We start from the raw sequence: 23,762 nt of genomic DNA on the forward strand, positions 1-23,762 counted from the left end.
ATAAAATGTGAACTTGCTGTTCTGTTGGTTTGGAGATTTAAAAAATTAAATACAATTATGCCCATACAAAGATACACTGTTTCAGGACTTATGACAATATATGGTAATTTTGTGGACTCTGGGTTTTGATTTACTCTAGTAAGTGGTAACAAAAAGTTGATGCAACTAAATTACCAAGTAAAAGTGATAACAGATATTTCTTCTGTTATTAGATAATGAGGAGGCAGTTAAAAGATTGGCAGCGCTCAAAGTAGAAAAGTCACCCGTTCCAGATGGGATGCATCCTAGGTTGCTGAGGGAAGTAAGGTTGGAGATAGTGGAGGCTCTGGCCACAATCTTCCAATCCTCCTTAGATATGTGATTGGTGTCAGAGGACTGGAGGATTGCAAATGTTACACCCCTGACCAAATAAGGGGAGAGAGATAAACCTGGCAACTACAGGCCGTCGGCGATGGGGAAACTTTTAGAGACAATAATCCGAGCCAAAATTAATTGCCACATCGAAAAATTTGGGTTAATAAATGACTGCCAGCACAAATTTGTTCAAGACAAATCATGTTTGACTGATTTGATTGAGTTCTTTGATGAAGTAGCAGAGACGGAGAGGGTTGATGAAGGTAATGTGGACTTTCAAAAGGCATTTGATGAAGTAACACATAATAGACTTGTTAGCAAAATTGAGGCCCATAGGATTAAACGGATGGTGGCAGTGTGAATACGAAATTGGCTTAGTGACAGAAAGCAGAGAGTAGTGGCGAACGATTGGTTTTCAGACTGGAGGGAAGTATACAGTGGTGTCCCTCAGGGGTCAGAGTTAGCACCACTGCTGTTTTTGATATATATTAATGACCTTGACTTTGGTATACAGGGTATAATTTCAAAGTTTGCAGTTGGAAATGTAGTAAATAGTGAGGATAGTAATAGACTTCAGGAGGACAGAGGCAGACAGGTGAAATGGGCAGGCACATGGCAGATGAAATTTAATGCAGATAAGTGTAAAGTGATACATTTTGGTAGGAAGAACAAGGAGAGGCAATATGAACTAAATGGTACAATTTTAAAGGGAGTGCAGGAACAGAGAGACCTGTGGTGATATACACACAAATCTTTGAAGATGGCAGGACAAGTTGAAAAGGCTGTTATAAAAACATACGGAATCCTTGGCATTATAAATGGAGGCACAGAGTACAAAGCAAGGAGGTTATGCTAAATCTTTATAAATCATTGGTTAGGCCTCAGCTGGAGTAGTGTGTCCAATTCTGGGCACCACACTTTAGGAAGGATGTCAAGGCCTTAGAGAGGGTGCAGAAAAGATTTACTAGAATGATACCAGGAATGTAGGAATTCAATTACATGGAGAGACTAGAGAAGCTGGGGTTGTTCTCCTTACAGCAGAGGAGGTCAAAGGGAGATTTAATAGAGATGCTCAAAGTCATTAATGGTTTTGATAGTGTAAATAAGGAGAAACTGTTTCCAGTGGCAGAGGGTTGGTAACCAGAGGACACAGATTTAAGGTAATTGGCAAAAGAACCAGAGGCGAGATGAGAAGATTTCTGTTTAACGCAGCGTGTTGTTATGATCTGGAAAGCACTGCCTGAAAGGGTGATGGAAGCAGATTTAACAATAACTTTCAAAAGGGAATTAGATAAATACTTGATGGGGAAAAAATTGCAGGGCAATGGGGAAAGGGCAGAGGAGTGGGACCAATTGGATAGCTCTTTCAAAGAGCCGGCATAGGCACGATGGGCCGAATGGCCTCCTTAAGAAATAGGAGCAGCAGAAGGCCATGTGGCCCCTCGAGCCTGCTCTGCCATTCAATAAGGTCATGGCTGATCTTCGACCTCAACTCCACTTTCCCGCCCAATCCCCATATCCCTTGATTCCTTCTGTGATGTATCATTCTATGATTCTGGTTAGTTTCGGTCTTTCTCACAGCCTGAAATATGTGCAAGAAGAGCAACAGGAACAACAAAAAAACAATGCTTGTTAAGGGCTTGTTAATTACTGTGAAAGCCTTTTTAAAAGCCTATGTTAGTAATCACTTGCAGTTTTGTGCAGTGTTGAATAGAATCAAAATCTGTGCTCTCAACTCCCATCCAGAATAAGGGTTTGTCATGAGAAAAAAAGGGCAACATCACCATAATCAGCATTTACTGTTGGAAAATCATTGCTGGATTTAAAGGTGACGTTGGTGATGCAGCCTCATCCCTCTTGTTGACCCAAATCTCAATGTCAGCGCTCCTCATCCAACGTGATTCTTGGTGTCAGCTCACACATTCAAATTAAATGAACTTACAGCTGACAACTGCACTGCTTTCAATGTGGAGAGGCTGCATGTATATGGGGGATGAAATTATATGTGTTTTACATCTGTAAAATTGGCACAGCGCAATTGAACTTCGAGGTGTATATTCTCTCTTGGAAAGGGAGAGACAAAATTCTAAATTTCGAATTGAACATCCTAATCCTGGTAATGGAGACCCTACAATTGACCATTTGGCAGCTATTTTCTCTTCAAAGAGACATGGTGTATTAGAAACAGTACAGATAAGAAGACAAAGGATTCATGGATTAGGGCAGTTGAGCTCCAATGACAGATTTATGAAATTAACTTGTTTCCCTTTCGAAAGATAAAAGGCAAAGTATTCAGATTTATTTTTTTAAAAGTGGAGGAGAATAAAGCAGAAGTGAATGGATACCATTAATTAAATTGGGAATACAGACCAAGAGGCCACACTATGAAATTTAAGAAACTGCGAGTTAAGTAAGTGTTTATCAGAAACCTTGCTCTGGAATGAGTCAACATGAGGAACAAACCTCCCTCTGATAGTGAAGGTGGAGTCTGCAGATTCTTCAAAAGAGAACTTGACAGATTTTGATGCAGGACGGCACTGAGGGTTATAAACATAAACTGACAACAGGCCAGTAAGATAAGCTGAAGATTTGAAGGGTATGGAACAGGCAGAGGCTGCCTGCAGCACACTCTATCAGTCAGAACAGCCCTGAAGGCTGAATTTCATCTGATTTCCATATGATTGTGCTGAGCAGAAACAATGAGTGTTTCAGGGTTTGTGACCTGTCGAAGTGCTATAGTGAAAGGCGGCTGTGTTTATGACTGGTCTAGAAATTATACTCCAGTCCTAAAATGGTTTGCACTTAGCCAGGGTTATGATTTTTACTGCACATAATTTCGGATTCCTGCTCAGATGTGCGCACTCTGACACAGACCTCATTTCACAGTTCACTCAGCAGATAATAAAGATGTGAAGAGTTTTAGTGAAAGCCTTTTTTATGTCTGATAATCTTTTGGGAATAACGTGTCTTCAAACATCTCAAGAAGCAGAAAGAAATCCAATTTGCATGTACAGAATCAGTAACACTCGTCAACTTGTCCTCTGTGGAAATAAATCATTGCATAGACCTACTGTACGTGCATGTATTCTAGAGATGATTGCACATCTGGGGCATCTTGCATAGTAAACAGAAATGGCGATAAAGGCTGCATTAGTTAATATTCTAACAGAGCGTGGATTTTTAATTCTGCAACTTGAATAGGAAAGCTTCTAACCAAAATTCCCTTGAGAATACAAGATATATGAACTGGTTACCATTTTATCTTTCTGATTAAAGATAAAAAGGCTCAGGGGAATTCCACTTACATTGCTTTCATCATTTTTTTTTAAGGCTTTTGATCTCATACCTCAAGCACCTCTCATGGCGAAGCTGAAGTACAAGGCCAGATCTTGTATTTTATCCAGGATGTGTAACTATGGCTTCAAGATCCGACTTGGGATAGATAGCAGACCCAAAGAACCCACTTCTCTCAAGAGAGGAGTAAGGTAATGTTGTCCACTGTCATCCATCCTATTCGATGACTTAACCAATGATGTTATGGGTGGCATTGCATGGGACAGTCAGAGTGTGTGTTCCAGGAATTTCTGAAAATATTGTAGCATTTCTTTTCCCAAATGACACTGCTGTTTCTGGCAGAATCACCTAGGGATCTATTGCTCCACACTCACCATCGGGAACACTGGGCTAACAATTTGGTTATGGTGATGGGTGCCCCCAAATTCAGCAGTGGCCTAGCGGGTGGTGTGGTCCTAACCGGACAAATAGCAGAAAGATTATGAGTGCTCTGTACTGGTAGGCTGCACAGTCTTAGTTGCTTAGTCTCTGTATGCATTTGGGAGACCCTAAGCCTTAGCCCTGCCAACCTGGGCAATATGGAGTGCACACTCTTTCCCTATGGGGAGCGCATACACTCCATATTGGGCAAGCAGAAATCTTACAGGTGGGTAGACTGCCAAGTAGTTTGATATGGAAACTCTTAAATAAGATGCAGTATTTTTGTGCATTGGACACTCAGCTGACCAAAAAAAATTAATAATTTTACATGCTTCCCAATCTCCATTTAATCTTGGTTATTGAAAATTTGTTAAGTATTTTCCTACATTTTAATTCAACCAGTGAGGCATGAAGACAAAATAAGTGCTTCCCCACATGGAGAGAGGACACCGGCAATGGTCTAGGATAGTGTGTGGAATGGGAACCCAGAATATGAGCAAGGAGAGGGAAAACAAAGGTCTTAAAAAAACCTGCCAATAAACCTGTTAGCACCCAACATTATGTTTATTTTTGAAGTTGAGGAAATGGGTTCCTTCCTTATGAATGAAACAGTAGAGAATGTGGAGATTAACTCCAAATGAATCTTATTTGAGGCCCCTTTTGCCATGTACAAAACTATTCCCACTCACTGTAATGTAACTCTTCTGAATAAGATCAATTGTATCAGTTCAAACCCTGCCTTATCCTTTTATTAATATAATCTATGGGCAGGAGTCGTGACTCCAAGGTGCACTGAATATCGTTCCCACAGATGCATCGTTTATGTTTTTCTACCCATACACAATTGGGCGCTCTGACTTTCTCCAACTCAGACAACCACAACACAAGGGCATGTATGGACTCCATTCCCTTCTCCCAAGTTTCTCTGTCTCCATTGCATCTGCTCTGTGGTGCCACCTTCCACACCAGAGCTTCTGAAAGGTCCTCTTTTTTCCTCAGCCAGAGATTCCCCTCCAACATGGCTGATACGATCCTCGACTAAGTCTGTCCCATTTCCCATGCTTCTGCTCTCACTCCGTCGCTCATTTTCAGAACTGTGATAGGGTCCCTCTTGTCCTCACCTTCCACTACCAGCCTCCACGTTCAACAGATCATCTTCACCATTTCCGCCACCTCCAACTTGATTCCACCACCTAACGCATTGTCTCCTTTGCTCCCCTTTCTGCTTTCCAAAGGAATCATTCCATGCATGACACCTTGGTTCACTCTTCCATCACCCCTATTACTTGCTCTCCTTCCCCTGGCACCTTCCTACGCAAACACAGGAATGCAACACCTGCTCATTCATCTCCTCCCAAGGTCCCAAATTCTCCTTCTGGATGAGACAGTAATTTTCGTGTACTTCCTCCATCCTAGTATACTGTATTCACTACTCATGGTCTTCTTTGCAGGAGAGAGACCAAACGCAGATTAAGTGACCACTTTGTTGAACACCTGTTCTCTCCACAAGTGCGACCTGGAACTCCCTGTTGCCTATACTACAATTCTTCATTCCACTCCCACTTGACTTCTCTGACTTTGGCCCTCTATTCTGTTCTAATAAAGCTCGATGAGCTTTAAGCTTGAGGAACAGCTCCTTATTTTCCTACTCGGCACTTTGCAACCCTCTTGCCTTAACATTGACTTTAACAACTTCAGATCTTAGCTATAGCTCCCATTTTGTCTCTGGAAAGGGGCACTGGTAATGTGGGGTGGGGGTGCTAGCATTTTCGGGGATGGGAGGGAAAGAGCAAGTCAGCGCTTGGGTTGGGTATCGTCTGTCCAAACAGTGTACTGGCAAAATGGCCTGCGCCCTTGGTGTCAACCTGCTTTACTCTTCTACCAGTTTCCTGCTCTCCCTTTCTACCTGCCTATCCTACGTCTTTTTAAGCTATTCATACACTCTCTGTATCTCATATATTTCTTTTATTTCTTTGATTTCTCTCATTATGCCTCCTATGGTCACATGATTCCTGCCACTTAACCATCTCCTACTCTCCACCTAAGGTGTGTGTGTGTGTGTGTGTGCGCACATGTGCATGGGCGGGTGTGTGTGTGTGTGTGTGTGCACATGTGCATGAGCGCGCGCGTGTGCGTGTGTGTGTGCGCGTGTGCGTGAGCATGCGGGTGCATGTGTGTGTGTGTGCACTTGTGCATGAGCGTGCGTGTGTGTGTGCACATGCGTGAGCGCGTGTGCGTGTGTCTTTCCTACTCCCTTCCCCTTGTTCTGTTCTGGTGAAAGATCCATACCTGAAATATTAACTTGTCTCTTCTCTGCACAGATGCTGCCTGACCTACTGAATCCTTCCAGCGTTCTCTGTTTCTGTTTCACATTTCCAGCATCTGCAGTAAGTTGCTTTATGTTCAGGCAGGTATGTACTGTGGTATTCATCTTATGTGTAGAAGTGGAATAATGCTGCAAGCTTAAGGGGAAGCAGGAGTATCAAATGTGGGTGGCCAGTGTAACCTAGCTGCAACTATCTGAGATTTATTAACTGGGGCATTTTCAATAATATGAGTCACTGGAGACCCACAAGCAAGTTAGCTTGAGTGTTATACATTGGATAGGCAGTTGCTGATGGATAGAATACTAGAGCCTGGTCTTCAGTTGCTTCCAAGCCTTTATTCACACGAAGGTCAACATTACACACCCTCCCATAAATGGATACAAGAGAGTCCCCAATTGATACCCGCCACCTGACTACAATTACCACTAATTGATATAAATCACATATATACAATTAACAGATTCTCTTTAAATAATTTAAAAAAAAATTATATATACAATAAAAACAAAAATTTTAAAAATCAAAAACTTCCATACTCTATACAACTTATACTATTCAAGGCGTTACATTGTAAGTAACCCTTCTCCACGACCCCTAATAATTTCTTCGCTCATGTACTTCTTTTAGTAAAACAATCCGACAGTTGATGGCTTGAATCCACCCATTTAATTTGAGAGATTTCCTTTCTCTCCGGCAGTGGTTCCAAGCCAGCAAGGTCAATCCGTAATTTTTTCTCACTCACATTTTTTGGAGAGTGCACATTTTCCCACAAGGAACGATTGTCTACATAACATTCAATGGGTATATTATCGTCAGTATTCCCATTATACAGGATGTCACTCAAGATACTTGCCAAATATCTTGACTGACATATATCCACTGCGTCTACAAGAGCCAGTGTTTCAGCAACCAGAGTACTTTTAACAACCCTTTTTATTTTCTTAGCTTCCCAAGCTAAAGGACAACATTTCCCATCCTCACCCATAAGAAACACTATGGGCTCAATTTTGAAATGGTGGTGGGTTGGCAGCTGGGGGGTGAAGGTGCGCGCGGCAAACCCGAATCAAAAAAACTTACTGTTTCTGACGCGATCGCAATGTGATTGATGGAGATTAAAGTTCAAGTGATTGACAGGCTGGCTGCTGACAGGAGCTGCAACGCCGACGGGGGGGGGGGGGGGGGGAGGGGAAGAGAAAGAGAGAGAGAGCGAAACGTCATCCGGCACTGGAACGGAAGATCGGGGAACATGGGGGGGGAGAGGGGTAGATCGGGGGGGGGACAGAGGGGTAGATCGGGGGGGGGGGGAGAGAGGGGTAGATCGGGGGCGGGGGGGAGAGAGGGGTAGATCGGGGGCGGGGGGGAGAGAGGGGTAGATCGGGGGGGGAGAGAGGGGTAGATCGGGGGGGGGGGAGAGAGGGGTAGATCGGGGGCGGGGGGGAGAGAGGGGTAGATCGGGGGCGGGGGGGAGAGAGGGGTAGATCGGGGGGGGAGAGAGGGGTAGATCGGGGGGGGGGAGAGAGGGGTAGATCGGGGGGGGAGAGAGGGGTAGATTGGGGTGGGGAGAGAGGGGTAGATCGGGGGGGAGAGAGGGGTAGATCAGGGGGGGGAGAGAGGGGTAGATCAGGGGGGGGGAGAGAGGGGTAGATCGGGGGGACATCAGGGGGGAAGAGGGGAAGATCAGGGGGACATCGGGGGGAAGAGGGGAAGATCAGGGCGACATTGGGGGGGGAAGAGGGGAAGATCAGGGGGACATCGGGGTGGGGGAGAAGAGGGGGAGATCGGAGAGGGAGACATTGGACACCAGGCGTGAATCAGAAGCTGTGGGAAAGCTGCCAGGTTAGTTAAAAATCGTTCTAACTACCAAGTAAACAAGTGTCACAAGTAAAGTGCCCTAAGTACCCCAATGAGGTACATTTGGTTCTTTAACTTTCATCCCACCGGCTTTAACTGTCGGCGGGACTTCTGGATTCGGGATGCCCGCACACACACAGGTGCATCTGTGGGAAACTTGGAAGTCAGCGGGTTGGAGCCGGCTTCCGAACCTGCTCTGCATTTCTGCAATTTTCGCAGCCCCCCCGCCCCCAACACACCCGCAATTTAGGTTTAAAATTGAGCCCTATGAAACCAGCTGCACTAGAATACCCAACAGGAAGATTAGCATATGAAGCATCGCTAAAGATAATTAGCTTCATTTTCTTTGGGTCACCACGGATGGGAACTTAAGTACACATTTATCTATATTTAATTTTTGTAATGTTTTATTCGCCCTTAAAACGTTCCCTACTATGAGGTGTTTCATTGAAGTTCTTAACTCCAACACATCAAAACTAGTCTCTGGTCTAATCTCAGTTCAACTGACCAATCAAGCTTCGTAATTGCTCTGTATCTTCTTTAGATATAATATCCCCTTCCTGTGACGACCTAATACAATTCACAGGAATGTGAGTAACACTCTCTAAATAGGACTGTTGATTTCAAGTTACACCAGACCCACTCTGCTTAATATCTAAACCAATATATTTAAAAGCCCCAAAGGCCTGACTCCCAATTTTAAACTCTACTCTAAACTTATTAATGACAAATTTCTCAAATTCCGCAGTGCCACCCCATAATAAATCATCATGAAGATGCCTGAAAGTTTTCCGTTATGGTATCAATAAAACATTGCAGGATTTGCTTTTAGTTGAACACAACCTATTTTCAGCAAACAGATCTCCCTGGAAGCATCATTCAGGCCATTGACGGATTTGTTAAGTTTCCATAGTTTTCTTTCCGCATCTGCTGCCTCTTTAGGCTGTTTCAGAAACACTTCTCTGAAAAGTTTTGCCCTGCAGAAATATGGCTTTTATGTCAATTGACCTACACTCCAATGAATATGTTGCCAAAAGAGCCAAAAAGATTTTTAAGATTACCTTTCCAGCAATTGGAGAATCCACTCGAATATCTGTATCAGTCAGTTTCTCTTCAAAACCCCAAGCTACTAACCTCACTTTAGCCTTAGAAGTCCCATCTGCAAGGACTTTTTCAGTACAAACCCATCTATGCGACAAAGGTGGCTGACCCTTGTCTGTTACCTCAGAATAAACTGCAAATTCTTTCCAACTATCTAACTCCCTTTGTTTTGTCTCTCTTACTCATTTATCCTCAAGTTCATTGGCAGCCACCAAAACCACACAATCATGAGGACTTCTGCTTCTAGTTCTGTCATGTGACTGTTCTGTGTTCTTTGTTTCATTGTCTGACCTAGTCAAGCTACGTCTTCTACTTCCACTTCTATGTGTGTAGGGACTACTACTGCAAGATCTCCCTCTTTCATCTCCAGTTCGTGATCATTTTCTGACGGGAGATTCACTTCCGGACTCCCTATTGCTACTTGTACTCCACTTTCGTACTCTCCACTCTTTTACCCCATTCAGCCAGTCCATGGACCTCACTTCATGGCCATCATCCTGAACATTCAACCAATATTTAAACCTACCAGCAGCTTTGTCTGCATGGTCCCAAAATTGTTGCATCCCTCCATTCATTAGTCCCTTCTGGAACACATGTTACCCGTGTACCCACTTTGGGTAATTGTTCTGTGGATATGATAATTCTGCCATGTGTTTCTTGATCACTGACATTACCACTATCCAGCCCTTGATTTACCTCAGTCTGTACCTCAGGAACCTCATCAAAAAAATCATGAACATCTGAGGCACAAGGTGCCTTGTTTCCTTCTATCAGCTGCTCAGAGTCCGAGATTTTATAATTAATTCCAATTAATCGTGAGGAATGAACCTTAAAGTTTGATTACCATATTGGACAAGTACTGACTTACCATCACCACCTATTACCTTCCCAGGAACTTTCCATTCCCTATGATCCTCTCTTTTATAGTATAGCAAATCTCCTGAATTGAACTCTGTCTCAGATGGTCCAATACGATGCCTCAGTGCTCTACGAATTTTCTCTGATACCTCAGCCTTGATAAAAGCCTGTCTCCCTGCATGTATAGCATTTAAATACTCAGATAAAATGACGCTAATTGTAGCACCTTCTGGAGCAGGAGGATTATCACTAAGATCAGAAGGTAATTTGGGATTGCGCCCATAGACTAGTTGGTAAGGACTATATCCTCCAACCATCTGAAGAGAATTCTTTGCATGAACTGCCCATGCCAGGGCAGTTGACAATTTACACTCTGTTCGATCAGCCAAAATTTTATGCACCTTGCTATCAATCACAGCATGATTCCTTTCACAAAGACTGTTGCCAAAAGGGCTCTCAGCTGCTGTATTCATGACAATAATATTCATATTCTCACACATATCACTGAACTCCACGTTAGCAAATTCATCTCCATTATCAATCAAATTCTTTGCTGGTGGTCCAAGTACAGTCTCTATCCAGTTTGCCAAAATTTTATCCAGAATAACCTTCTTCTCCTTACTATATATTAGTGTAGAAATACTAAATCTCGTAGCCAGGTCAATAAAATCTGAGATGAAAACATTTCTGTCTTTGTCCCATACCTTTAGATCCATGGTAACTACCTTGTTAAAGTCATGTGCTAACAGAACACTTACAATGGGACGTGGGGATGTCTGTCTATACTTCCTACAGATTTCACAGTTCTTAATACTCTCTATTAGCCTCGTATACTCATCAACTTAACCTGCATCTTTCAGCAGGATTTTTAAAAGTTGACAATTAGGGTGAGCAAATTGTCTATGTAGCTTTAAGACAATTAGTTTTTTTTCTCTTATTCTTATCGCCTGATGAAATTGATACTTGTCTAACACGCTGATGAGAAACATCAGGTTTTATTAAGTGGATACAATCATGCCCTGACTAGATAAACTGCAAATTAACCGATTTGCCAAAAATGATTGCCTCATCGTGTTCCATGTCAAATTTTATTTCTGCCTTTTTCATGGAAGGTTTGGGTATCTCACTGAAGACGACATCCATACTTATAAACTGGCGTACTCCAGCTATTTTACATGGAATTATGACCTCAAGGTGTTGTCATCTCCAAACCTAAAACATGAAAACTTTTATATTCCTTAGCCTTGCGTCGATTCTCACTTAGTGAATCAAGATAAAATTTTGACCAATCTATCCCGCATACAGTTGAAGTACATGCACTAACACCGCACAATTAAAGGAATCTGCGGCTAATACATTCATCACAGGATTTAAACTCCTTGTGACCAGTATAATCTGTTCAGATTCATCATTATCTTCATCCTCTTTCTCAGAATTACTTTCTTCATGCGTCATTTCAAAGACTCTGCACTTTTGCTCTGGCCAATTTGCCTTATAATGATACTTAGAGTCACATCGAAAGCATCTACTAAATTTTCCTTGGGCGTTCCTGGGATTCATTCGCCCGTTATTACTGTCCCAATTTTGTCTTCTGTTGGTATAACTAGGTTTGCTGTACCTGCTTTCATCACCAATCTTGCTGTCTTTAATGCTTCCTTTGTATTGATGCCTGCGGCCTGTCTCTTGAAAATTTTGAAACCTGGTCTGACGCCTGCGTTTAGTATCTGGAATACTTTGAAACCTGGTAACCATTGAATCTTCTACTCTTTGTGTCACAGCAGAAGACCCCACTTGTTCCATGAAGGCTGAAGGGAATGACTGTATCCCTAAGATTTTTTTTTAAGGTACCAGCCATTTCATCCAACAGAGTTTCCTTTTCCGAAAATTGGACGCCAATTAGGACCAGTTGTCTGTCAATATGAGATACCTTAGCACAATCTAGTAATTTAAACACTATTACTGATCCAGGGATTCTCAATTTGCACTTTACCAACCTTTTGTACAATTTGTTAAAGTCCATGATATACTCTTCCATTGAATGACAGTCCGTTTTCCAAAATCTATCAAATGCTGACCAGGCCTCATAGACACTTAACAGGTCATCTTTCTTGTAGATTTGATCCAGAAATTCCATTAGTAAAGTAAAACCTTCATTATTATCCAAAAGATCTGCATCCATCTCAGGAAATACCTTACTTCTAATTTTACTTCATTCAGGAGGTGACAACACCACGGCCATGCCTTGTTTTCTCTTTGGCAGAGTGGTAACCCGTGTCCACATATCAACCTCATTTTTCTACTGTCATACGGTTCAAACTCCAAGAACATCGGAGGGAAATCGTATCTTGACACTTTAAACTTGCTTTCTTCCATTTTCCACAATAGCCACTAGGATTTCAAGATTTTCTTCTTTATGTCCAAAAAAAAATCGTAGTTTCCAACCTCCACCTTCAGGCAACCATCCTCTGCTACCATGTTATAATCGGATAGTCAGGTGGTGAAGGATGGAATACGAGAGCCTGGCCTTCAGTTGCTTCCAAGCCTTTGCTCAGACATAGCTCAACAGTACACATCCTCCTATAAAAGGATACAAGAGAGTCCCCAATTGATACCCACCACTTGAACACAATTAACTGTAGAGAATTCCTTATTTTGTGTGATTCATGGTCACTGGATGAATAGTCAAACAAAAAAAGTCACCCTCACTCACGGTAGTTTCGTTAATCAAAAGTAATTGTTTAATATCATTCATATGAGCCTTCATGAAGCAAAATCAAACCATATAAATTACTTTCCTCTATAAAATCCCATTGTACACTTAATAATTTGCAATGTTACTATGTAATGACTTAACAATTCATACACACATCAGGCAAATCATTAATATATATACAACCTTTAAACCAAGGATTTTGCTCATCGGGCTTGAAGGTTGATCAGCTCTTCAGAATTCGAGGTCCTCTTCTTCTTGCATGACGTTCACCTGCAGTGCATGTTCCTTGTGACTGCCGGGTGGTGAAGAAGAGAAGAGAGCCCCTGTGCTTCTCTCAAAGTTTTCTTTTGATATTGTTTTTTTCACCAATAGGACATAGGATTGGGGAGAGTCATTCTTTTTGTCCAATCGCTCCCTGTTGCTATGCCTCCATCATTAACATATTTCAATGATTGACAGTTTGATCATGTGACTGGAGACCCTCCGATGTAGAAAAGACCATAAGACCATAAGAGATAGGAGCAGGAATAGGCCATTCGGCCCCTCCAGCCTGCTCAGCCATTCAATGAGATCATGGCTGATCTGATTTTTACCTCAACTCCACTTTCCTGCCCTTTCCCCAGATCCTTTGACTCCCTTGCTGATCAAAAATTTGTCTAACTCAGCCTTGAATGTATTCAATGACTCAGCCTCCACAGCTTTTTGGGGTAAAGAATTCCAAAGATTCACGACCCTCTGGGAGAAGAAATTCCTCCTCGTTTCCGTTTTAAATGGGTGACCTCTTATTCTGAGACTATGCCCCCTAGTTTTAGATTCCCCCATGAGGGGTAACATCCTCTCAGCATCTACCCTATCTTGTATGTTTCAATAAGATCTCCTCTCATTCTTCTAAACTCCAATGAGTATAGACCCAACCTGTTCAATCTTTCCTCATAGGACAACCCTTCCATACCCGGAATCAACCTAGTGAACCTTCTCTGAACTGCCTCCAATGCAAGTATGTCATTCCTTAAATAAGGGCACCAAAACTGTACGCTGTACTCCAGGTGTGGTCTCACCAGCACCCTGTACAGTTGTAGCATGACTTCCCTGCTTTTATACTCCATACCCCTAGAAATAAAGGCCAATATTCCGTTTGCCTTCCAGATTACCTGCTGCACCTGTATGTTGACTTTTTGTGTTTCATGTACGAGGACACCCAGATCCCTCTGTACCGCAGCATTTTGTAGTATTCCTCCATTCAAATAATATTTTGCTTTTTTATTTTTCCTCCCAAAGTGGACGACTTCACATTTTCCCACATTATATTCCATCTGCCAAATTTTTGCCCATTCGCTTAACCTGTCAATATCCCTTTGCAGACACTTTGTGTCCTCATCGCAACTTGCTTTTCCACCTGTCTTTGCATCATCAGCAAATTTGGCCACAAGACACTCTGATCCTTCATCCAAGTCATTGATATATATTGTAAATAGTGAGGCCCCAGCACTGATCCCTGCGGCACCCCACTAGTTACAGACTGCCATTTTGAAAATGACCCTTTTATCCCGACTCTTTGTTTTCTGTTAGTTAGCCAATCCTCTATCCATGCCAGTATATTACCCCCAACACCATGAGCTCTTATCTTGTGCAGTAATCTTTTATGTGGCACCTTATCGAATGCCTTTTGGAAATCCAAATATACTGCATCCATTGGCTCGATTTTGCAATAGTGGTGGGTTGGCAGCAAGGGGGTGAAGGTGCGCGTGGCAAACCCGCATGAACAAAACTCACCATTTCTGATGCGATCGCATGTTGATTGCTGATGATTAACGTCCTCTCCGGGTTTCGTGCCCGGCAACCAGCCTGATTGACAGGCACTGGAATGGAAGATCGGGTGGGGGAAGAGTGGAAGATCGGGGGGTGGGAGAAGGGAAGATCGTGGGGGGGAGAGGGGAAGATCAGGAGGGAGAGGGGAAGATCAGGGATGAAGAGGGGACATCGGGGGGAGAGGAGAAGATTGGGGGGTGAGGGGGAGATCGGGAGGACATCGGGAGGACGAAGAAGGGGACATCGGGAGGACTAAGAAGGGGACATCGGGAGGACATCGGGGGGGGGTGAAGAAGGGGACATCGGGAGGACATCGGAGTGGGGGGTGAAGAGGGGGAGATCGGAGAGGGAGACATCGGAGCAGGGTGCAAAGGTAGGTTCATTTGTGTTTTAACTTTCTTCTATGGTGTTTCATGTAATTTATTTAGTTTATTTTTCCCTGATCCGGCCCTTCATGCCTGGTTTCACCAGGTGTGAATCAGAAGCGGTGGGCAAGCCGCCCAGGTAAGTTAAAAATCATTACAATTACTTCATCTGTTACAGGTAAAGTGCCTTAAGTACCTCAATGAGGTACATCTGGCTCTTCAACTGTCATCCCTCCAGCTTTAATTGCCGCCAGGACTTCCGTTTTCAGGTCGCCGGCGCGCACGCAGGTGGATCCCTGGGAAACTCGGAAGTTCACGGGTTGGTGCCGGCTTCCGAACCCAACAGGACTTCCGCGATTTTCGGAGCACCCCTGCCCCCAACGCACCCGCAATTGCTCCCTAAAATTGAGTCCTATGTGTTCGAATGATGGATTGTAAATGGCCCCTTACATTTCTAAGCCCAGACATTCTTAATGGTCCTTGCGTCTCCAATTTAGATTGCTTCAATGGCTTCAAATCCATCCCTTATACCATTTGACCATATGCTGGATGCAATACTATTTGATGTTTTACAAATCCCAGTTCTTTTGAACAGATTACCAGATAGGAATGAGAGGCCACTGCTTTTTTTCACACCTATCATTGCTTTCCTGATCCGAAGCCTTTGATGTATGTCCTTGTTGCCTTTTCTTACATTACCCCCTGCTGTGTTGAAAAGCGGTGCTTCCAAACGCCTGTGTTTTGAAAGCCTGACAATGCTTTAAGCTCAATATTATCCATCTCGCTTATTTATTTAATAATCTAGATATCTATCCGTAGCACAATGTCTTCGATCCCGAAACTCATACTACTCCAATGCCATCAGGATCAGTGAGGAAAAAACAGGATTTACGAGAACACAGTTTACCACATTACTGTGTTCGCAAGTTTTCAAGTGTCTTTGTTTAAAAGGGGTACAGTTAACCCTTTCCTTCAAATATCTTTTGTTGAAGGGGCTTTGAACCCCACATAACACAAAATGATATAAATCACATATATACAATTAACACTGAGCACCAGTTGTAATCGGAGGGACAACGTGTAGGCTCATTGTGTTACATCAAACCCAACAGACGATTACTCCACTTTGGCTCAGTCTCTATGGAGGTGATACAATTGGGGCTACTTTGGATTTGACATCTCTGTATTCAGACATTTGTTCCACATTCATACCTCTATGACTGTAAATATAGGACAAGATTATAACATGAGTAGAAGGACATAGTTTCAGTGCAGGATCCATTCTTGGCTGTAGATTAAGTATTTAACTCTCCTAAGTTAGTGAAGAGAAAGGTCAGGAAGGACCTAAGTACTCCCACTCCAGTTCCTTCATATCTTGGAAATCCTGGACAGCACAGTATTTATAAATTCATCATCATCTAGTGACAGATATCTATGCTGCATGAAATTTTTTGTAATCAATACCAACAGTTTGCTTCAGATCTAGTCCCACTAAAGGTCCTTTTTTCTCCCTCTAGCAAAGTGAAACCCGCCCTAAGACGGCTTCATTGTGTTATAGAGAAAATAACAGATGGCTGGGAAAGATTTTATGAGGCTCTAACACTTGAGGGGTTTGGACAGTGTCATAAACTTCAAGAATGGTTTATGAATGCCCATCGACTTTCATATTTGCAAGCCTTTCATTTCTTCTTTGACAGTTTTCCTATTCAAATTGATACCTTACTGCCAGTAATTGCCACCATTATTACCACCATAGTTTACTGCACCATGAAGCAGGAAGAGTTTCCTTATTTCAAATAGATTGCAATGCTCGGTTGTGATAGCACAAGCTGGCCAGAATATTTTACTGGGTTGTAATACTCAAGCCTTATCTTACCATGGCAGTATAATAGAAACTTTGCAAGGTGCCTAAACAAGAAGTAGCCACTGCTATTTACTTGGTAAAATGATGCACAGCTTTCAGTTTTAAAATGGTGACAAATAATGCTGACAACAAAATTAAACCAAAATTAGTCCAGTAAAGTTCAGGGGGTAGAAATTCATTGTGGGCGGTGCAGCAAAACGGGCGGTATTTCATCGTCTGCCCGTTATAGGAAACGGGCGGTATCGGGTCATCTGCCCATCATAGGAAATGGGTGGTATCGTGTCGTCCGTCTGTTATAGGAAACGGGCGCTATCGTACCGTCTGCCCATCATAGGAAACGGGCGTTATCGTGTCGTCCGTCTGTTATCGGAAACGGGCGGTATCGTGTCGTCCGTCCATAAAAAGGAAACGGGCGGTATCGCACCGTCCGTCCATCATAGGAAACGGGCGGTATCGCACCGTCCGTCTGTTATAGGAAACGGGCGTTATCGTGTCGTCCGTCCGTTATAGGAAACGGGCGGTATCGCACCGTCCGTCCGTTATAGGAAACGGGCGGTATCGCACCGTCCGTCTGTTATAGGAAACGGGCGGTATCGTGTCGTCCGTCCATAAAAGGAAACGGGCGGTATCGCACCGTCCGTCCGTTATAGGAAACGGGCGGTATCGTGTCGTCCGTCCATAAAAGGAAACGGGCGGTATCGCACCGTCCGTCCGTTATAGGAAACGGGCGGTATCGTGTCGTCCGTCCATAAAAGGAAACGGGCGGTATCGCACCGTCCGTCCGTTATAGGAAACGGGCGGTATCGTGTCGTCCGTCCATAAAAGGAAACGGGCGGTATCGCACCGTCCGTCCGTTATAGGAAACGGGCGGTATCGCACCGTCCGTCCGTTATAGGAAACGGGCGTTATCGTGTCGTCCGTCCGTTATAGGAAACGGGCGGTATCGTGTCGTCCGTCCGTTATAGGAAACGGGCAGTATTGCACAGTCTGCCTCTTATAGGAAACGGGCAGTATTGCACTGTCTGCCCATTACAGGAAACGGGCGCTATCGCACCATCTGTCCGTCATAGGAAACGGGCGGTATCTCACCGTTGGGGCGATACCGCCCGTTTACTATAACGGAGAGACGGTGCGATACCGCCCGCTTCTTGTAACGGGTAGACAATGCGATACCGCCCGTTTACTATAACGGAGAGACGGTGCGATACCGCCCGCTTCTTGTAACGGGTAGACAATGCGATACCGCCCGTTTACTATAACGGAGAGACGGTGCGATACCGCCCGCTTCTTGTAACGGGTAGACAATGCGAAACCGCCCGTTTACTATAACGGACAGACGGTGCGATACTGCCCGTTTCTTGTAATGGGCAGACAATGCGATACCGCCCGTTTCCTATAACAGGCAGACAATGCGATACTGCCTGTTTCCAATAACAGGCAGACAATGCGATACCGCCCGTTTCCTATAACAGGCAGACAATGCGATACTGCCTGTTTCCTATAGCAGGCAGACAATGCGATACTGCCCGTTTCCTATAACGGGCAGACAATGCGATACCGCCCGTTTCCTATAACAGGCAGACAATGCGATACCGCCCGTTTCCTATAACAGGCAGGCAATGCGATACTGCCTGTTTCCTATAACGGACAGACAATGCGATACCGCCTGTTTCCTGTAACAGGCAGACAATGCGATACTGCCTGTTTCCTATAACGGACAGACAATGCGATACTGCCCATTTCCTATAACGGGCAGACAATGCGATACTGCCTGTTTCCTATAACGGACAGACAATGCGATACTGCCCGTTTCCTATAACAGGCAGACAATGCGATACCGCCCGTTTCCTATAACAGGCAGACAATGCGATACCGCCTGTTTCCTATAACAGGCAGACAATGCGATACTGCCTGTTTCCTATAACGGACAGACAATGCGATACTGCCCGTTTCCTATAACAGGCAGACAATGCGATACCGCCTGTTTCCTATAACGGACAGACAATGCGATACCGCCTGTTTCCTATAACGGACAGACGGTGCGATACCGCCCGTTTCCTATAACGGACAGACAGTGCGATACCGCCCGTTTCCTATAACGGACAGACAATGCGATACCGCCCGTTTCCTATAACGGGTAGATGGTGAGATACCGCCCGTTTTGAATAACGGACAGACAATGCGATACCGCCCGTTTCCTATAACGGACAGACAATGCGATACCGCCCGTTTCCTATAACAGGCAGACAATGCGATACTGCCCGTTTCCTATAACAGGCAGACAATGCGATACTGCCCGTTTCCTATAACAGGCAGACAATGCGATACTGCCCGTTTCCTATAACAGGCAGACAATGCGATACTGCCCGTTTCCTATAACGGACAGACAGTGCGATACCGCCCGTTTCCTATAATGGACAGACAGTGCGATACCGCCCGTTTCCTATAACAGACAGACAATGCGATACCGCCCGTTTCCTATAACGGACAGACAGTGCGATACCGCCCGTTTCCGAAAACGGACAGACAATGCGATACCGCCCGTTTCCTATAACGGACAGACAATGCGATACCGCCCGTTTCCTATAACGGACAGACAATGCGATACCGCCCGTTTCCTATAACAGACAGACAATGCGATACCGCCCGTTTCCTATAACGGACAGACAATGCGATACCGCCCGTTTCCTATAACGGACAGACAGTGCGATACCGCCCGTTTCCTATAACGGACAGACAATGCGATACCGCCCGTTTCCTATAACGGACAGACAATGCGATACCGCCCGTTTCCTATAACGGACAGACAGTGCGATACCGCCCGTTTCCTATAACAGACAGACAATGCGATACTGCCCGTTTCCTATAACGGACAGACAATGCGATACCGCCCGTTTCCTATAACGGACAGACAGTGCGATACCGCCCGTTTCCTATAACGGACAGACAATGCGATACTGCCCGTTTCCTATAACGGACAGACAATGCGATACCGCCCGTTTCCTATAACGGACAGACAATGCGATACCGCCCGTTTCCTATAACGGACAGACAGTGCGATACCGCCCGTTTCCTATAACAGACAGACAATGCGATACTGCCCGTTTCCTATAACGGACAGACAATGCGATACCGCCCGTTTCCTATAACAGACAGACAATGCGATACCGCCCGTTTCCTATAACGGACAGACAATGCGATACCGCCCGTTTCCTATAACGGACAGACAGTGCGATACCGCCCGTTTCCTATAACGGACAGACAATGCGATACCGCCCGTTTCCTATAACGGACAGACAATGCGATACCGCCCGTTTCCTATAACGGGCGGACAATGCAATACTGCCCGTTTCCTATAACAGACAGACAATGCGATACCGCCCGTTTCCTATAACGGACAGACAATGCGATACCGCCCGTTTCCTATAACGGACAGACAATGCGATACCGCCCGTTTCCTATAACGGACAGACAGTGCGATACCGCCCGTTTCCTATAACGGACAGACAATGCGATACCGCCCGTTTCCTATAACAGGCAGACAATGCGATACCGCCCGTTTCCTATAACAGGCAGACAATGCGATACCGCCCGTTTCCTATAACGGACAGACAATGCGATACTGCCCGTTTCCTATAACGGACAGACAATGCGATACAGCCCGTTTCCTATAACGGACAGACAATGCGATACCGCCCGTTTCCTATAACGGACAGACAATGCGATACTGCCCGTTTCCTATAACGGACAGACAATGCGATACCGCCCGTTTCCTATAACGGACAGACAATGCGATACCGCCCGTTTCCTATAACGGACAGACAATGCGATACCGCCCGTTTCCTATAACGGGCAGACAATGCGATACCGCCCGTTTCCTATAACGGACAGACAATGCGATACCGCCCGTTTCCTATAACGGACAGACAATGCGATACCGCCCATTTCCTATAACGGACAGACAATGCGATACCGCCCGTTTCCTATAACGGACAGACAATGCGATACCGCCCGTTTCCTATAACGGGTAGATGGTGAGATACCGCCCGTTTTGAATAACGGACAGACAATGCGATACCGCCCGTTTCCTATAACGGACAGACAATGCGATACCGCCCGTTTCCTATAACGGACAGACAATGCGATACCGCCCGTTTCCTATAACGGACAGACAATGCGATACCGCCAGTTTCCTATAACGGACAGACAGTGCGATACCGCCCATTTCCTATAACGGACAGACAATGCGATACCGCCCGTTTCCTATAACGGACAGACAATGCGATACCGCCCGTTTCCTATAACGGACAGACAGTGCGATACCGCCCATTTCCTATAACGGACAGACAATGCGATACCGCCCGTTTCCTATAACGGACAGACAATGCGATACCGCCCGTTTCCTATAACGGGTAGATGGTGAGATACCGCCCGTTTTGAATAACGGACAGACAATGCGATACCGCCCGTTTCCTATAACGGACAGACAATGCGATACCGCCCGTTTCCTATAACGGACAGACAATGCGATACCGCCCGTTTCCTATAACGGACAGATGATGCAATGCAGCCGGTTTGCACCACCGCCCACAGTGAATTTCTATCCCCATTATTATGAAATATTCTTTCACATTCCTCGGACACAAAGCATTACCACACACTCATCAGTTCTGTTCTGCTCCTATCTATGCTCCTTTCTCTTTGAAACAACATATGGGGCTCGATGTTACCAGGGCTGCGGGTTCGCGGCGGGGGGGGGCTATTGGGCGCGTGGGTAACGCGCTCGGTGAAATCGGTCTGCCCCCTGCGCGATTGCAGCCCAATTGGATCCACTTACCTGGTCTTCCGGGTTCCCCACTGCTGACCTGCACGTCAGGCTGACTGCGCATGCGCAGTAAGATCTGTCAGCTGGAGGAGCTGTATTTAAAGGGGCAGTCCTCCACTGACTGATGCTGCAACAAATAGAAAAAATTACAGCATGGAGCAGCCCAGGGGAAAGGCTGCTCCCAGTTTAATGATGCCTCACTCCAGGTATCATTAGATGGGGTGAGGAGGAGGGGGAGGACAGAGGTCTTCCCCCCGGCGGGCGGAAGGAAGCGGCCTGCCTCTGCCACCAGGAAGGCCTGGCTCGAGGTGGCAGAGGAGGTCACCTGCACCACCAACATATCGCCCACCTGCATACAGTGCAGGAGGCGCTGCAATGACCTAAGTAGGTCAGCCAAAGTGAGTACACTTACTCATTCTCCTACACTCCATCTGCCACATCACCACACCCACCCCACATCTCCTTCTGCACTGCCAACACTACTCTGTCACATCACTCCTCATACCCACGCAAACCTCATCCTCATCTTACCTGCACTTACTCACCTCGCCAGTACTCATCCCGCCACTACCACTCAACCCAATCCTCATACAATCTCATGGCTCTATCTCATACTCACCCTCTCGTGCATCTCTTTCACGGTCAGCCTCACTCAACCTGCCACTACCTGTGCTGCAGCCACAGGGCATGCATCACATATGTGCAGTAGGCAGCGTAAGGCAAACGTGTCATGAGCATGACGGGGATGCACAAGGGTGTTTGAGGGTTTGTCATGGTTTTTACTTATATTGAATTTCTGACCAACTCACATTACATATTATATTGGCACCACTACTGCCACGTCTTTGCGAATCTTGTCTGGTTTGTGCAATAATGCCCTTTCCTGAGGATCACAATGAAGACCCACAACTGATGACACCCATTGTGTCACTGCAGAGTGGGTGTAGGTGTATTTGCAGGGCTCTTTTGTGGAGACGTCGGCGATGTCCCCAGTGGCACCCTGGAAGGATGCGGAGGAGAAGTTGTTGAGGGCAGTGGTGACTTTGACAACGACAGGTAAGAAGATGGTGCTCGGGCCAACCGGGAGCAGCTCGGCATGAAGGAGGCTGCAGATGTCCACGACTACATGTCGAGTGACTCTGAGCCTCCGTGTGTACTGCTGCTCAGAGAGGTCCAGGAAGCTGAGCCTCGGTCTGTGGACCCTGTGGCGAGGGTAGTGCCCTCCCTCCTGCTGTGCAGGTGGATGTGTCACAGCTCTCTGGTGCGGAGCTCCACGTGTCAGAGGTGGACGGCGTGGCTGGCGAGGCTGGTGATGCTGTTCGCCCTCCGAGGAGGGCATGACTGCAGCTTCGGTGGCCCCCATCCGGAAGATGTACATCTGAGGGGGTCCGCAAGGTAGGTACATGTGTCTGGACACCGGGGTAAGTGTGCAAGTTGGTGAATTTTCTTGTCAGGAGGAGGGTGGTGGAGGCCAAACTTTGTCCCAAGTGACAGAGTAGCCTCCTGCAATGAGTGAGGGTCTCCCCCCCCACCCCCCCAACCTGTCAAATGGACCTTTGCAGTTGCCACAGGCTGACAGCTGCAACACGTCCATTTGAACTGGGAATGTTTCCCCCAGTACGGGAAACAGTCCCAGTTGTCAATAAAATCCCACCACTCCTGAAATATTCCCTTAATCAGGTCTGTTAATGACCTGAAATACCAAGATAAATATTGTCAAGTGGCACCCCGCTGGCTTTAATTGCCTGCGGGATTCCCACATGCGGGGGCTGCGCGCGCACGCCGGCGTGTCTGTGGGGAACTCGGAAGTGGGCAGGTTGGAGCCAGGCTCCGGACCCACTCCGGGATTCCCCGATTTTCAGAGCCCCCCCCACCAGGAACGTACCCGATAGCGGGTGCTAAAATGGAGCCCATGACCTCCATATTTATTTTGATTTAGTCAACACCTAGTTAAAACACACACATTTCCAGAGAATTCTGG

The 23,762-nt window shown here is 45.5% G+C and overlaps 1 protein-coding gene across 4 annotated transcripts in view; it reads right to left on the bottom strand.

Moving 5' to 3' along the window:
- Positions 1-23,762, bottom strand: part of LOC137334260 (contactin-4-like) — a 1,825,202-nt gene that overhangs the window by 247,630 nt on the left and 1,553,810 nt on the right. The window lies entirely within an intron of this gene.

Source organism: Heptranchias perlo, chromosome 17 (assembly GCF_035084215.1).
Source record: "Heptranchias perlo isolate sHepPer1 chromosome 17, sHepPer1.hap1, whole genome shotgun sequence".
NCBI lineage: Eukaryota > Metazoa > Chordata > Chondrichthyes > Hexanchiformes > Hexanchidae > Heptranchias > Heptranchias perlo.